The sequence below is a fragment of the Oncorhynchus kisutch genome, linkage group LG24 (genome assembly GCF_002021735.2).
Source record: "Oncorhynchus kisutch isolate 150728-3 linkage group LG24, Okis_V2, whole genome shotgun sequence".
NCBI classification, from domain to species: Eukaryota; Metazoa; Chordata; class Actinopteri; order Salmoniformes; family Salmonidae; genus Oncorhynchus; species Oncorhynchus kisutch.
In genome coordinates, this window is record NC_034197.2 from 16851409 (window position 1) to 16865840 (window position 14432).

General features: G+C 42.1%; 1 long non-coding RNA gene across 1 annotated transcript; it reads right to left on the bottom strand.

The window, feature by feature from the left end:
• Nucleotides 1-1468: 1468 nt before the first annotated feature.
• Nucleotides 1469-4242, bottom strand: LOC116357020 (uncharacterized). The gene is made up of 3 exons (XR_004205326.1): nucleotides 4131-4242; nucleotides 2772-2867; nucleotides 1469-2015 (listed from the first exon to the last, which is right to left on the bottom strand). It is a non-coding gene; the product is annotated as an uncharacterized LOC116357020 (long non-coding RNA).
• Between the last annotated feature and the right edge of the window lie 10190 nt (nucleotides 4243-14432).

A 14432-nucleotide genomic window follows, 5' to 3' on the forward strand; every position in this document is an offset into this window, starting at 1 on the left:
CATATGTGCACTGCCGTATAGGAATCCCAATCACGGCCAGTGGCGATACAGCCTGGAATTGAACCAGGGTCTATAGTGACACCTCTAGCACCAAGATGCTGTGCCTTAGACCGCTTGGCCACTCAGGAGCCCCTCTATAAACTGCGTGATCATGACCCCCTCTATAAACTGCGTGATCATGACCCCCTCTATAAACTGTGTGATCATGACCCCAGGAACCTTGGACCTCTTGATGCCAGCAGGAGAAAAGATGAGACGCAAAATGCAAAAAGACGCAAAACTTACAGCAGTGAGCTTGTATTTTTTCCTGCTTTTTCATACTTGTCCCCCATGGGAATCAAACTCACAACCCTGGCTTGGCAAGCGCAATGCTCTACCAATTGAGCCACACGGGACCACATACTATGCACCTGCTGCATATCTGTCCCTGAAATGAAGCGGTTCTGTATTTTGTATGACAAATATATTCCTACCAGCAGATGTCAGTCATGGCATGCTTTCCCCCAAGTGGGGTACTGGAAATGGTTTCAAAGTCTTTACTGTGCACATCACAGGACAATAATAATCCAAAGTGCACTGTGCAGCCTGTAACACATTTTTTAAATTTTTTATTCTTGTCCTTGAATCTGAATAGCATTTTACATTATCACACAGGAGAATGGCCTGTAGTTTTAGGAAGTGTTGTGTCTTGATAAGAGCGATTGTGTATATATATATATATATATATATTTGAAATGCAATCCAGAAGAATGTGAAGTATGCATGCACATTCTTCTGGAATGCATTTTTTCATATATATATATATATATATATATATACATACACACACACACACACACACACACACACACACACACACACGAGATACAATACCGCTGTTTTTTTTCATCCAAAATAGCTTGAACATTTTGATTGTTTGTGTTTTTCATATTCAGATCTGCATGACCTAAAACTGATTTGATTGGTTGTCCAGAATATTTCTAACCTCAGGACACACAATCAAAATGTACCTCATGTTACCTCATTGTGTGGAATTTGAAAAACAATATACTGGTGAGTGAAAAAGCAAAACTTGTGTTTGATCACTGTCCTACCTTTAAAAAAATAAAAAATCTACTTCATGTTCAGCCTGTGAAGGGCTGCAAAGACAAAGTGATGAAAGCAGATTGGACAAGAGACGTTCCTCCTGGTAAGTACTTGGGGAAAGGGAGAGGAGAAGCACCTTTCTGGCAAAGACATGGCTGAGACCTAGTACTTGGTACAGAGACATTAGGACACAAAGACAGGATAGATTCCAACATGGAGACATACAATAATATGGTAACATCTGACTTAAAGTCTCAAATTCTGAATATACAGAGACGTAAAGTATTATAAACCTTATAAAACACCATAAAGGATAATAAGAGTTTGTTTAAAGTGTGAACAACTCTATAGATGGGGTGACAGACAAATACAGGTACAAAGGCATTTATTCACATTGAGAATGTTTTGTACATTGTTAAAGACATACCCTTTATGGACTAACATAATGAAGAGGACCAAGTTAGTAGAGAAATACAAGTTCATAAATTTCTTGCAGATGTGGTTCAATCTCAGACAATTTATTATTGTGGAGATGATCTTTCTCTTCTGTGTGACATGATACTAGACCCTAGAGCTGTCCATTTAGTCGTCCTCCCCATCCTCAGGGCGATTCCAATGTTCTTGTGTTGATGGTCACCTCTGATTGGCTATATTTCAGAGAGCTGCCATTGTGTATAAAAGAGACAGCTCTCCTCTTGAGACTCCGGCTCATCTGCATAGTTCAATATTCAATGAGACTGAACATTCATCCGAATGTTCATTGTTTTAGGCCTTGCCGTAATCTCTTCTGAAACGTCTGATCACTTGAAACGAGATGTTCTTGTTTTGATGACAAACACGTGTTGTAGTCGATTCCTTGTGTTTTGGTTTGTCTTGGGGTTGTTCATCTCATAATAGACTGATCAGGCACCTTGGTACATCCATAGAGCCTGAGGATCACAAGTTGGCAGGAGCTCTGATATTGCCATTCTGTGGTCCTCAGTAGTAACTTCTTACTCATTACCGCAAAGCAAAAATATTTGTGTAATCAGTTCCTTTAATGTCATTTCATAAGATACTACTAGTCTATCACACAAGGGCCCACTAGCCACACTGCATTAAGAAATAACCAAAGTACAATTTTTTCTTACATTGGGTTCTTATCTACACAAGGACAGCCTTTTCGCAATATGAAAAAAGTAAAACATATTTTCCTGTGTACGATGGGGAAATAATTGGCATGATTAAAGCATTTTTTGTAACCCAGCTATTAGCAAATATTGTTTTACTTGGCCAGTATACTTAGCAATGTTCAAAGCAGGCTTTCTGGCAATGTACAGTATGCTGCCAATATACTGTAGGCTCCTGCAATACCACAGTGAACCACAAGGGCTTCCCATCTTCATTCTCTCTGGCAATCATTGGGGGCCTTGTGAAGATAAAGCTTGATGTTTGATGTCTTCTGTCTTAGGGAGAATCTCAATTGCATACGCTTTGCGTCTTCTCTCCCTGCCCCATCAAAACCTATTGGAGGAGAAGGTCAGAAGGGTGGGACCTCTAGCTTTCTCATCCAACAGTTTGAGAAAATGACAAGGAGAGAGGACACAAGGAGAGAGGACGCAAGGAGTATGCAATTGTGATGTTCTCACAGTCTGTTCTGTGCCTGAATTAGGAAGGACAGAAAGGAATACACATGTATACAGTACCTCCTTGGCCAGTGACCATCTGGTCTGTGACCTAGGAATTCTTCAACATCTTGGCAGACGTGTGTGATCCAAAAGCTCAGTCAGTCAGGGGGATCTCTGCAAGTGAAAAGATCATGTAAACATCAGTTAATTGATTAGTTAGGACTTTTGATATTTTGAATTATTATTCTGTCTTTTATTTTTATCTATTGTGAAGCTGTTTCTAAAGGTAGCCACTAAATGTGGATTGTGAAGGATGAAGGTTGTGTGAGAACGTCAGGCTCATGCCCTTCTCCTGTGTGACTAATTGTGACCACTGCTCGTAACAGTGACACATACTCAGGGTGCACAGTGTACTGTACTGTAGACTATATTTAATCTAAGAGATGAAAACGTCCTTGTTGTTTGCTGACATTTCATAATTTATGGGATGCATATGAATGTGTATGATTGCTGTGTTTCTCATGGTCTGGTAAAGAAACAGCATTACAGTGCATTGCCTTTCATATTTACTTTGGTGGTGTGCTCATTTAAGAACCGTCAGAAAACAATTCAATTACATGGGATTCAAAAGATTGCACTTCATTTAACAGCCAAGACTAACCTTGTGCATGTGATAGTTCTATTAGGTATATGCCCTATGACCATCCTGTCACCGACATTGTGCAAATGAAATGGAGGGGTTATACTTGAATAGGTAAGCAGATAGAAATAACAAGGTCAACAAGGGTTTTTGATATAAGTATACAAACACATATCTACTTGTTTGAGGCATATCTAGATGGCTTTAAATCCCCATGAATTAAATGCACTTAGGTTGTATTTACACAGGCAGCTCAATTCTCATCTTTTGTCCAATTATGGGCAAAATATCTGATAGGTCAAAATACCAATTATTGGCAAAATATCAGAATTTGACTGCCTGTGTAAACTGAGCCTAAGAATTGTCTCGCCAAAAAGTTGAAGACAAAGGTCATCGCATAAGGGTCTTGGCATGGGAGTGAAGAACTGTAGAAATAGCTTATTTGTTCCAAATACAATTGGAACTCTTCCAGGCTTGTTTTGAAGCATTATTCTATCTGTATGATACAAATCCATAATCAAGCCAATCCCCAAAAATGACCCTAAAATCCCATTGAACAATAGAGGGATGAATCTCATTAGCATTGTATGCTAATTCTATTATTGCATTCTAAAAAACAGGCTCTCCCACCATCTAGAACTGTCTGGTCAGATTTTTGATGAACAGAAGGACTTTATCTATCTATATATGCTTTGGCTTTCCTAGGAACAGAAGTCCTTCTGTTCATTTCAGAAAGAAGTGGACATAACTTTTGTTTTGGTACAACCACATTATTCTACACTGGGCTCTATAAATACCTTGGTTTCACTCTGGATGAACACATGACCTTTGAAGATGGCATTAGATCACTGGCAGATTCTGCAGGTAGAGCCTTCGGGTCAGTGTTAAACAAAATAAAAATAGGTACTGTAAGGATCTTGGTTACTGTGCTTATTCTCAGTTGTATAAATCTTGTGCGTGTCCAGTGATGGACTATGGTGCTGGCGTATGGGGATCCAAAGTGCGTACTAATTGTAACAATGTTTGAAAACAGAGCAATCCGCTGCTTTCTCTGTGTTCACAAACTGACTCCAAAGTTGGCCACCTGTGGAGATATGGGTTGGGAACCATGTGTGGTTGGGAAAAAGGGGACATGGTACGTATGGAACAGATTGATAAATATAAATCACAAAAAAAGTGTTAGACTGAGATCTTACTCATAACTATCAATGGGCAAGAGAATTGTTAACTTTTTTTGTGTGAACCTGATTTGCAGTATATACAGCACTAGTCAAAAGTTTGGACTCACCTACTCAGTCAAGGGTTTTTCTTTCCCAAGAGTGTGCAAAGCTGTCATCAAGGCAAACGGTGGTAACTTTGAAGAATTGTATATTTTTGGTTACTACATGATTCCATGTGTGTTATTTCATAGTTTTGATGTCTTCAATATTGTTCTACAATGTAGAAAAGAGTAAAAATTAAGAAAAACCCTGGAATGAGTAGGTGTGCGTCACGGATCCCCCCAGTACTACTGCTCATTCTGTGTACCAGTTCTGGAGGTCTACGTCACATGCTTTCTAGGCTTCGCTGAACGGGATTCATTATCATCAACCCCGGACTGTCTTGTCTGATTACACACACCTGGTTCCCATTTCCCCTGATTAGTATATTATATATGTGCCCTCTGTTCCCATGTCCGTTGGCCGTGTGAGTACCTATGCGTTGGTGCAGCTGGTATGCTGCGTGCTTTATAGATTGTGTATTACGGGTATCGTGTTGTTCATCAAGGTTTACCTTCGCTCTTTTGTTTGGGTACAGCCCAGTGTTTTGTATACGTGTTTGTTTTGGGTGTATTAAAAACCCCTATTGTGCATTCCTGCGCCTGTCTCCAAATCCTTTACACTGGCGTGACAGTGTGTCTGAACTCTTGACTGGTACTATATATGTATATAGGAAAAAAATCACCATGTGGTATTAACCAAATCAAGGACAAGTGTTTTCTGATCCACAAGGAGAACTGGGAAGTTGTTTGGTTTAAACCTACATTTAGAATGTACACTCAAAGAGATCTACATCCCTAAACCATATGTCCGCCTGAATCTAACAAATAAACCAAGTTCTGATTAGGCACAACTCAACTCCAGCACCCTTCATCTGGCTATAGAGAGGGGTAGATTTAACAGAGGAGATCCTTTGCCTACTGTGTGATCTTGGGGAAATTGAAAACAATCGTCTGTATGACAGAGACTTTCTTATTTGTAAATGTTTTGGTAATAACTAGAACACATCAGGGTCACAGGATGAACAGATGCTTGAATTCTGTTTCAGACAGGGTGTGTTTGAGATTGCTCAGTTTGTTCACAATGACTGGAGAAGGATAAATGTACTTTTTTGTGTAGTGTGGCTAGATGGTAGCTTTACTTGCCATGATTATTGTATGTGTATAATTTGTCAAATGTTATTTTGTTCTGTAGTGTCTTGTAAGGCCATGTGTGCTGGTCACCGGTAGGCGTATGACACTTCAATAAATCATATATCATTAAGACCTAGTCAACAACGCAACATTCAAACAATTAGCCGTGACCTCTTGTTTAACAGAAAGGCGATTCCACGTCAGTGGAAAATATTATTGGTATCTCAGATTGTCCTGGCAATCCTCTGTTAAAATGATGAAAGTGGACATTTTTAAACTGAAACATGCCTCCTGTGAAAGACACTATGATCTGTGAACGGTACATGGTAGAGACAACATCTTGGTGGCATTATCCTCCTTCTAGTGTGCTCTAAATAGTGTCTTGATTCTGATTCTAATATTAGTATGTCAAAACTATTATTTTGTTCATTTTATGACATTGTTTGGAACATTTCCAGAGTGGGCTCTCTGCTAATTCTGTTACGCAGAGGGAAACGGGGGAACCCAAGAGCGGACTCAAGAGGAAGCAGGGATGAATTAACCAAAATGTTTATTGTAGACAGAGAAATATGGAGTGCAGAACCGGGGTAGCTCAGATGAGTTGCAGAAAAAAACAAGTGTAGAGTGAGGTTGGAGTTGGCTGAGTTGGTCCTGAGGGGAATCCAAGGTAGTGGTGATGAGTGATATCCAGAGCAAGGTGGTTGGGTGGTGAGATGTGGAACAGGAGACAGAGCGGTAATGAGCAGAGATTACGATCTGGCAGAGTGGAAGTGGCAGGAATGAGTATATGTAGAGGTCTTGATTTATGGAACAATTTGCAGCTGGTAGGGATCTGGTCTGACTCCAGCACACCTGTCTCCAACCACACAATCACAGAGGGAGAGAGAGTACAGGGGGAAAACTGCAGGTCAAGACATCAAATGTTGTAGCAGGAGCAGATGTGACAAATTCTGAAGGTATGATGATTTTATGAGCTCCACCAACACCGTGAATGGGAAAATGGATTCAAAGGGAACTCCTGCTAGTGACTTGCTGAATGTGCAATCCTACAGGAGGGCTGTGATTGGTTCAAATCATTAAAAGTACCAGAGAGCCCACCTTGATAATTTCAGAGGGGGGGGGGGGGACAAAAATGCAATTTCAGAATGTGGGGGGGACATGTCCCCCGTCCCCAGTGAAAGTTGCGCAAATCAGACCTGCTAAACAAAATGGCAAACTCTGAAAATGTGAAATTCATACGAGCTACAGTTTCAATTAAATTGTTAATTCTACAGGGAAAGAGTCCAAAAGAGATTTGAGAGTTTATCACATCTTGGCAGTCATAGCACCATACTAAATAAACATTGTATGACTGGAATGAACGTCAGGATGCCAAGCATTCCCTTCCTGTTATGTTGCTCTCTGTCTCATGATTGAACTGATTTTATTATGACAAACACTGACTGTGCACACATCTCATGCTATAGTTAGCTGTGACCATGCTGGTAACCTACTGGCAGACCTGGGTTCAATTACTATTTGACATCATTTTAAATACTGTATGTACTATGTGCTTGATTGAGCTTGTCTATTATTGCAATGTAACCAATAGAATAGTCTAAAAAGTGCAAACACCACCCATCAGGCACTCCAGGCAGGCTAAAGCAAACACTATTTAAAAAAATGTTAAGGAGTCAAATAGTGTTTGAACCCAGGCCTGCCTATTGCAATGACTTCATATGCAGTCACTATGCCTGACCTTACGGGATGGCAGGTAGCCTAACAGATAAGAACAAAAGGTTGCTGGTTCGAATCCCCCATCAGACAAGGTGGAAAAGTCTGCTGTACTGTCCTTGAGCAAGGCAGTTACCCCCAACAACAACTGCTCCCCGGGCGCCGATGACGTGGATTTCGATTAAGGCAGCCCCCCGCTCCTCTGATTCAGAGGGGTTGGGTTAAATGTAGAAGACACATTCGGTTGAACACACCACAGTGAAAGGCTGATACATTTTTTTTTTAAATAGCCTACCCAAACTTTAACCCACATCTCATTAATAACATTACATTTTAAATTACATTGTGTGCAGGAGGAAATATTGCGTTATAACAAATTGACGACAGGAATCAAGTTTTCACAGAGATACTGCGCTCGGTCCGATTGATGGGGGAAAATACAGTATGGTCTAGTGTAGAACAGTTAAACTGATAGTCACAATGGCATAATTCAAAACTACAAATTGAAACTTTTGTCTATCTTAGTACATCCTTCAGGGTTTGTTTAAAAACAAAAACAGTATACCCTTAAACTCTGCAGATTCATTTCAGGTATGCCTGACATTGTGATCGGAATTATGGTCCCTGGAAATTAAATTTCAGGGTTGACCCTACTCTGTATGAACTTGCAATGGTAAGTTAAATGTAGCTTACCTTTCTGTGGCCTTTCTACAGCTCACATACTATTAGTTCCACTCAGACTGTATTTGATGGCTTGGGTATTTCCTCGCTGCCAACAATGTTTTGCTTGGTAGTAAATATTTGGGGAAATGGGTTTGATTTCTCTGCCAGCCAGCTAGTAACCAGACACAGTGACTGATCAAGAGGAGGCTCTCCCTGTATTTAGGCAGACTGTTCCTCAAAGAGGGAGGGTGGTCTGGGAATGGGGGGCTATATGCTGAAATAGGTTGTGGAGTGAGAAGGAGTCAGTGGTACCAACAGATAGAAAAACTCATCGCTGACTTCACCACATAATGACAGGTGACAGTCCAGCCATCTTTCCTGAAACGTGATTGGTGTGGTGGTCTCCATTTAAAACTGTAGCCATTAGGTTGGTATTTTAATCCTGTCATTGTCCATAGCAATCAGAGAGTAGATTTTTATTCACTAGCTCCCTTAATTCTGTACAGGAAATGGGATCATTTTAAATGCAGTATAAGTACATTAAATTAACAGAATTAGTTTGCAATGCTTGTATGCCTCTATTGAAGTAGTACTACTGCTAAAAATCATTTAAAAGAAACTGTTTGTTATTTCATGAAGGTGAAAAGACAGACACCATATGCTTCCCATATGGCTGGACAAACACCATGCAGGTTTGTATTGAACTTACATGGCTGACCTGTCATAGCTCTAATGCTCATCAGCTGTGATGACTTCAGAGGTGAAGGAGTCATTTGTTCCTTTCATCATGCTTAACGTATTATGTAACATGTGTTGCATAATCAAGGGTACCTTATTTTTATTGTGGCATATACTGTTCTCTTCCTGGTAATGCTCCAAGACTTGTTATCGGGGAACTCTTAGGAGTCTTGTAAAAGGAAAACCCTCAATACAATGATCTCAATTTCAGCTTTCCTCTAATAAAGAAAACAGTGTACAAAACATTAGGAACACCTTCCTAATAGGGTTGTATACCCCTTTGACCTCAGAACAGCCACAGTTCATCAGAGTATGGACATGGTGTTGAATGCATTTCACAGAGATGCTGGCCCATGTTGACTCCAATGCTTCCCACAGGTGTCAAGTTGGCTGGTGGACCATTCTTGATACACACGGGAAACTGTTGAGCTTGAAAAACCCAGCAGCTTTGCAGTTGCTGAGGCACTCAAACAGGTGCGCATGGCACCTACTACCATAACCTGTTCAAAGGCATTAAATATTTTGTTTTGCCCCTTCACCCTCAATGGCACAGATACACAATCCATGTCTCAAATGATTCTTTAACTTGTCTCCTCCCCTGGATTTAACAAGAAATATCAATAAGAGATCATAGCTTTCACCTGGTCAGTCCATGTCATGGAAAGAGCAGATGTTCCTAATGTTTTGTACACTCAGTGTACATTAACTTCTTGAAAGGATACTGACAGCATAAAGAAGTCAGGAGACTAAGCATGAAAACCGCACCCATGATGTTCGTGTCAAACAGCCTAGTCAAAACCATCTCATCTGTCTGACAGTTTATTTATTTCATTTCACCTTTATTTAACCAGGTAGGCAAGTTAAGAACAAGTTCTCATAAACAATTGCGACCTGGCCAAGATAAAGAGTGGAGTGAAACAAACATACAGTCAATAATACAGTAGAAAAATAAGTCTATATACAATGTGAGCAAATGAGGTGAGATAAGGGAGGTAAAGGCAAAAAAAGGCCATGGTGGCGAAGTAAATACAATATAGCAAGTAAAACACTGGAATGGTAGATTTGCAGTGGAAGAATGTGCAATGTAGAGATAGAAATAATGGGGTGCAAAGGAGCAAAATAAATAAATAAATACAGTAGGGGGAGAGGTAGTTTGGGCTAAATTATAGATGGGCTATGTACAGGTGCAGTAATCTGTGAGCTGCTCTGACAGATGGTGCTTAAAATTAGTGAGGGTGATAAGTGTTTCCAGTTTCAGAGATTTTTGTAGTTCGTTCCAGTCATTGGCAGCAGAGATCTGGAAGGAGAGGCGGCCAAAGAAATAATTGGTTTTGGGGGTGACCAGAGAGATATACCTGCTGGAGTGTGTGCTACAGGTGGGTGCTGCTATGGTGACAAGTATGAAGCGAGGGCCAGCCAACGAGAGCTTACAGGTCGCAGTGGTGGGTAGTATATGGGGCTTTGGTGACAAAACGGATGGCACTGTGATAGACTGCATCCAATTTATTGAGTAGGGTATTGGAGGCTATTTTGTAAATGACATCGCTGAAGTCGAGGATCGGTAGGATGGTCAGTTTTACAAGGGTATGTTTGGCAGCATGAGTGAAGGATGCTTTGTTGCGAAATAGGAAGCCAATTCTTGATTTAACTTTGAATTGGAGAGGCTTGATGTGAGCCTGGAAGGAGAGTTTAGTCTAACCAGACACCTAGGTATTTGTAGTTGTCCACATATTCTAAGTCAGTCATGTCTGACAGATTGTAGGAACAACTGCAAAAACATTTCCAATAGCAGAGTGTAATGCCTGTTTTTACTCTGGCCTTTCCATGGTAAGTTGTGTGTTTCCGATATCTCAGATCTTAATCCCTCAGACAGAGCGACTTCTGTAATCACTGCTGCTTTGACAGTCTGGTCATGATCCAAAGGTATCATGACACAAGGCAAGACCCAGATGCAGACACAGGAGGCAGATGGTTGGAGTCTTACCCTATTGGATTAATAAATATTGTAAGGCAAGAGAATAGTCATGGACATGCAAAAGGGTCAAAAAGGTACTGAAGGGCAGAATCAAGGTCAGGGCAGGCAGAATCAAGGTCAGGGAAGGCAGAATCAAGGTCAGGGCAGGCAGAATCAAGGTCAGGGCAGGCAGAATCAAGGTCAGGTCAGGCAGGATGATCAGGCAGGCAGAATCAAGGTCAGGTCAGGCAGGATGATCAGGCAGGCAGAATCAAGGTCAGGGCAGGCAGAATCAAGGTCAGGTCAGGCAGGATGATCAGGCAGGCAGAATCAAGGTCAGGGCAGGCAGAATCAAGGTCAGGTCAGGCAGGATGATCAGGCAGGCAGAATCAAGGTCAGGGCAGGCAGGATGATCAGGCAGGCAGAATCAAGGTCAGGGCAGGCAGAATCAAGGTCAGGGCAGGCAGGATGATCAGGCAGGCAGAATCAAGGTCAGGGCAGGCAGAATCAAGGTCAGGGCAGGCAGGATGATCAGGCAGGCGGAAAAGTAGTCCAGAGTCAAGCAGGGGTTAAAACCGGGAAGACTATCAAAAAGAGAATAGCAAAAGGACTACGGGAAGAAGAAAAAAACACGCTGGTGACAAAGGCAGAGATGACAGGGACCATTGTGGGCCTCCAGAAACACTGTCGAAGGCAGGCTAGTGTACAACAGGTCCCTGGATGACAGGTCAGCCTGGACCCGGGACCGGACTGTGTTAGGGACACAACCTTTGGAGCCAGGAAAATCCCAAAACAACTGGAACATGGGGAGATGCAATGAGGAAGAACTGTGGTCTCGCGGTGGTTACCAGAACCCCTAATTGAATGGGCACAGTACTATGGGGGACTTCCTCTATAGAGTGGCATTCCAGTGCCCTAGCATCCATGGGGACAGAGAGGCTGAGAGGGAATACCAAGCTCCGAAGCAATAGTGGCATCTATAAAACTCTCATCAGCCCCAGAGTCAATGAGCACTCAGACTTAGATTGGTCTCCCCACAGCACAAGCACAAAAAAATGGTGTGTAGGTGATTGGAATTAGGGAACTGCTAGTATGATTCACCATAGTATTGGTACCCACAAGGAACAAGGGTTTCCTAATATGGCATGTAGCAATAAAATAACAGTAGTGAGGCTATATACAGGGGTACCGGTACAGAGTCAATGTGCGGGGGCACAGGTTAGTTGAGATAATATGAACAAGTCAGAAGTTTACATACACCTTAGCCAAATACATTTAAACTCAGTTCACAATTCCTGACATTTAATCCAAGTAAAAATTCCCTGTCTTAGGTCAGTTAGGATCACCACATTATTTTAAGAACGTGAAATGTCAGAATAATAGTAGAGAGAATGATTTATTTCAGCTTTTATTTCCTTCATCACATTCCCAGTGGGTCAGAAGTTTACATACAGTCAATTAGTATTTGGTAGCATTGCCTTTAAATTGTTTAACTTGGGTCAAACATTTTGGGAAGCTTCCCAGAATAAATTGGGTGAATTTTGGCCCATTCCTCCTGACAGAGCTGGTGTAACTGAGTCAGGTTAGTAGGCCTCCTTGCTCGCATATGCTTTTTCAGTTCTGCCCACACATTTTCTATGGTATTGAGGTCAGGGCTTAGTGATGGCCACTCCAATACCTTGACTTTGTTGTCGATAAGCCATTTTGTAACAACTTTGGAAGTATGCTTGGGGTCATTGTCTATTTGGAAGACCCACTTGCGACCAAGCTTTAACTTCCTGACTGAGATCTTGAGATGTTGCTTCAATATATCCACAATTTTCCTGCCTCATGATGACATATACTTTGTGAAGTGCACCACTCCCTCCTGCAGCAAAGCACCCCCACAACAATGATGCTGTCACCCCCGTGCTTCACGGTTGGGATGGTATTCTTCTGCTTGCAAGCATCCCCCTTTTTCCTCCAAACATAAATGGCTATGGCCAAACAGTTCTATTTTTATTTCACCAGACCAGAGGACATTTCTCTAAAAGTACAATCTTTGTGCCCATGTGCAGTTGCAAACTGTAGTCTAGCTTTTTTTATGGCAGTTTTGGAGCAGTGGCTTCTTCCTTGCTGTCGATGTAGGACTAGTTTTACTGTGGATATAGATACTTTGTACCTGTTTCCTCCAGCATTTTCACATGGTACTTTGCTGTTCTGGGATTGATTTGCACTTTTCACACTAAAGACTGTTCATCTTTAGGAGACAGAATGAGTCTCCTTCCTGAGCGGTTTGACGGTTGCATGGTCCCATGGTGTGTATACTTGTGTACTATTGTTTGTACAGATGAACATGGTACCTTCAGGCATTTGGAAATTGCTCCCAAGGATGAACCAGACTTGCGGAGGTCTACAATTTTTTTTCTGAGGTCTTGGCTGATTTCGTTTGATTTTCCCATGATATCAAGCAAAGAGGCACTGAGTTTGAAGGTAGGCCTTGAAATACATCCACAGGTACACCTCCAATTGACTCAAATTATGTAAATTAGCCAAGTAGCTTCTAAAGCCATGACATCATTTTCTGGAATTTTCCAAGCTGTTTAAAGGCACAGTCAACTTAGTGTATGTAAACTTCTGACCCACTGGAATTGTGACAGTGAATTATAAGTGGAATCATCTGTTTGTAAACAATTGTTGGAAAAATGCACAAAACAGATGTCCTAACAAACTCGCCAAAACTATAGTTGTTAAAAATAGGTAAAAACTGAGGGCCTCCCGGGTGGCGCAGTGGTTAAGGGCGCTGTACTGCAGCGCAAGCAGACTGGGTTCTCGCCCAGGCTGTTGCAACCGGGAGGTCCGTGGGGCGATGCACAATTGGCCTAGGTGTCGTCCAGGTTAGGCCGGTAGGGATATCCTTCTCATCGCACACCAGCGACTCCTGTGGAGGGCCGAGCACAGTAACCAAGGTTGCCAGGTGCACAGTGTTTCCTCCGGTGGTGCATCCGGGTTGGATGCGCGCTGTGTTAAGAAGCAGCTTGGTTGGGTTGTGTATCAGAAGACGCATGACTTTCAACCTTCGTCTCTCCCGAGCCCGTTCGGGAGTTGTAGCGATGAGACTACTAACAATTGGATACCATGAAATTGGGGAGAAGGGGTAAAATTTAAATAAAAAAAATAAAAAATAAAATAGGTCAAAACTTGAGAAAAAGGAAGACGTTCTCCAGGAGATGGTGGAGGACCTGCCAGACATGGAAGAGCTGACCGGGAATAGATGAGGAGGTCGTCGAGGTAGACAAACAAATCGGTTCAACATGCCTCGGAGCACATCATTGACCGGGGCCTGGAACTCTGCGGGAGCATTGGTCAGTCCAATTCCCGTATCCAAACCAGATGGTAGGCATTCCGAAGATCCAACTTGGAGAAGATGGTTGCCCCCTGAAGAGGCTTGAAAGCTGAGGAGATGAGTGGTCTCCCGGTAACGTTTTTTAACTGTAATGTCATTGAGACATACAGATGCAAGGTCTTGTCCTTCTCCAGAAAGAAGAACCCTGCACCGGTGGGGGAGGAAGAGGGACGATTCCTACCCTCACCGCCTGGGGGTGGCCCGTCAGAAAGTCCAGGACCCAGTTGCACAGGGTGACGAGCTTGGAGAGTACT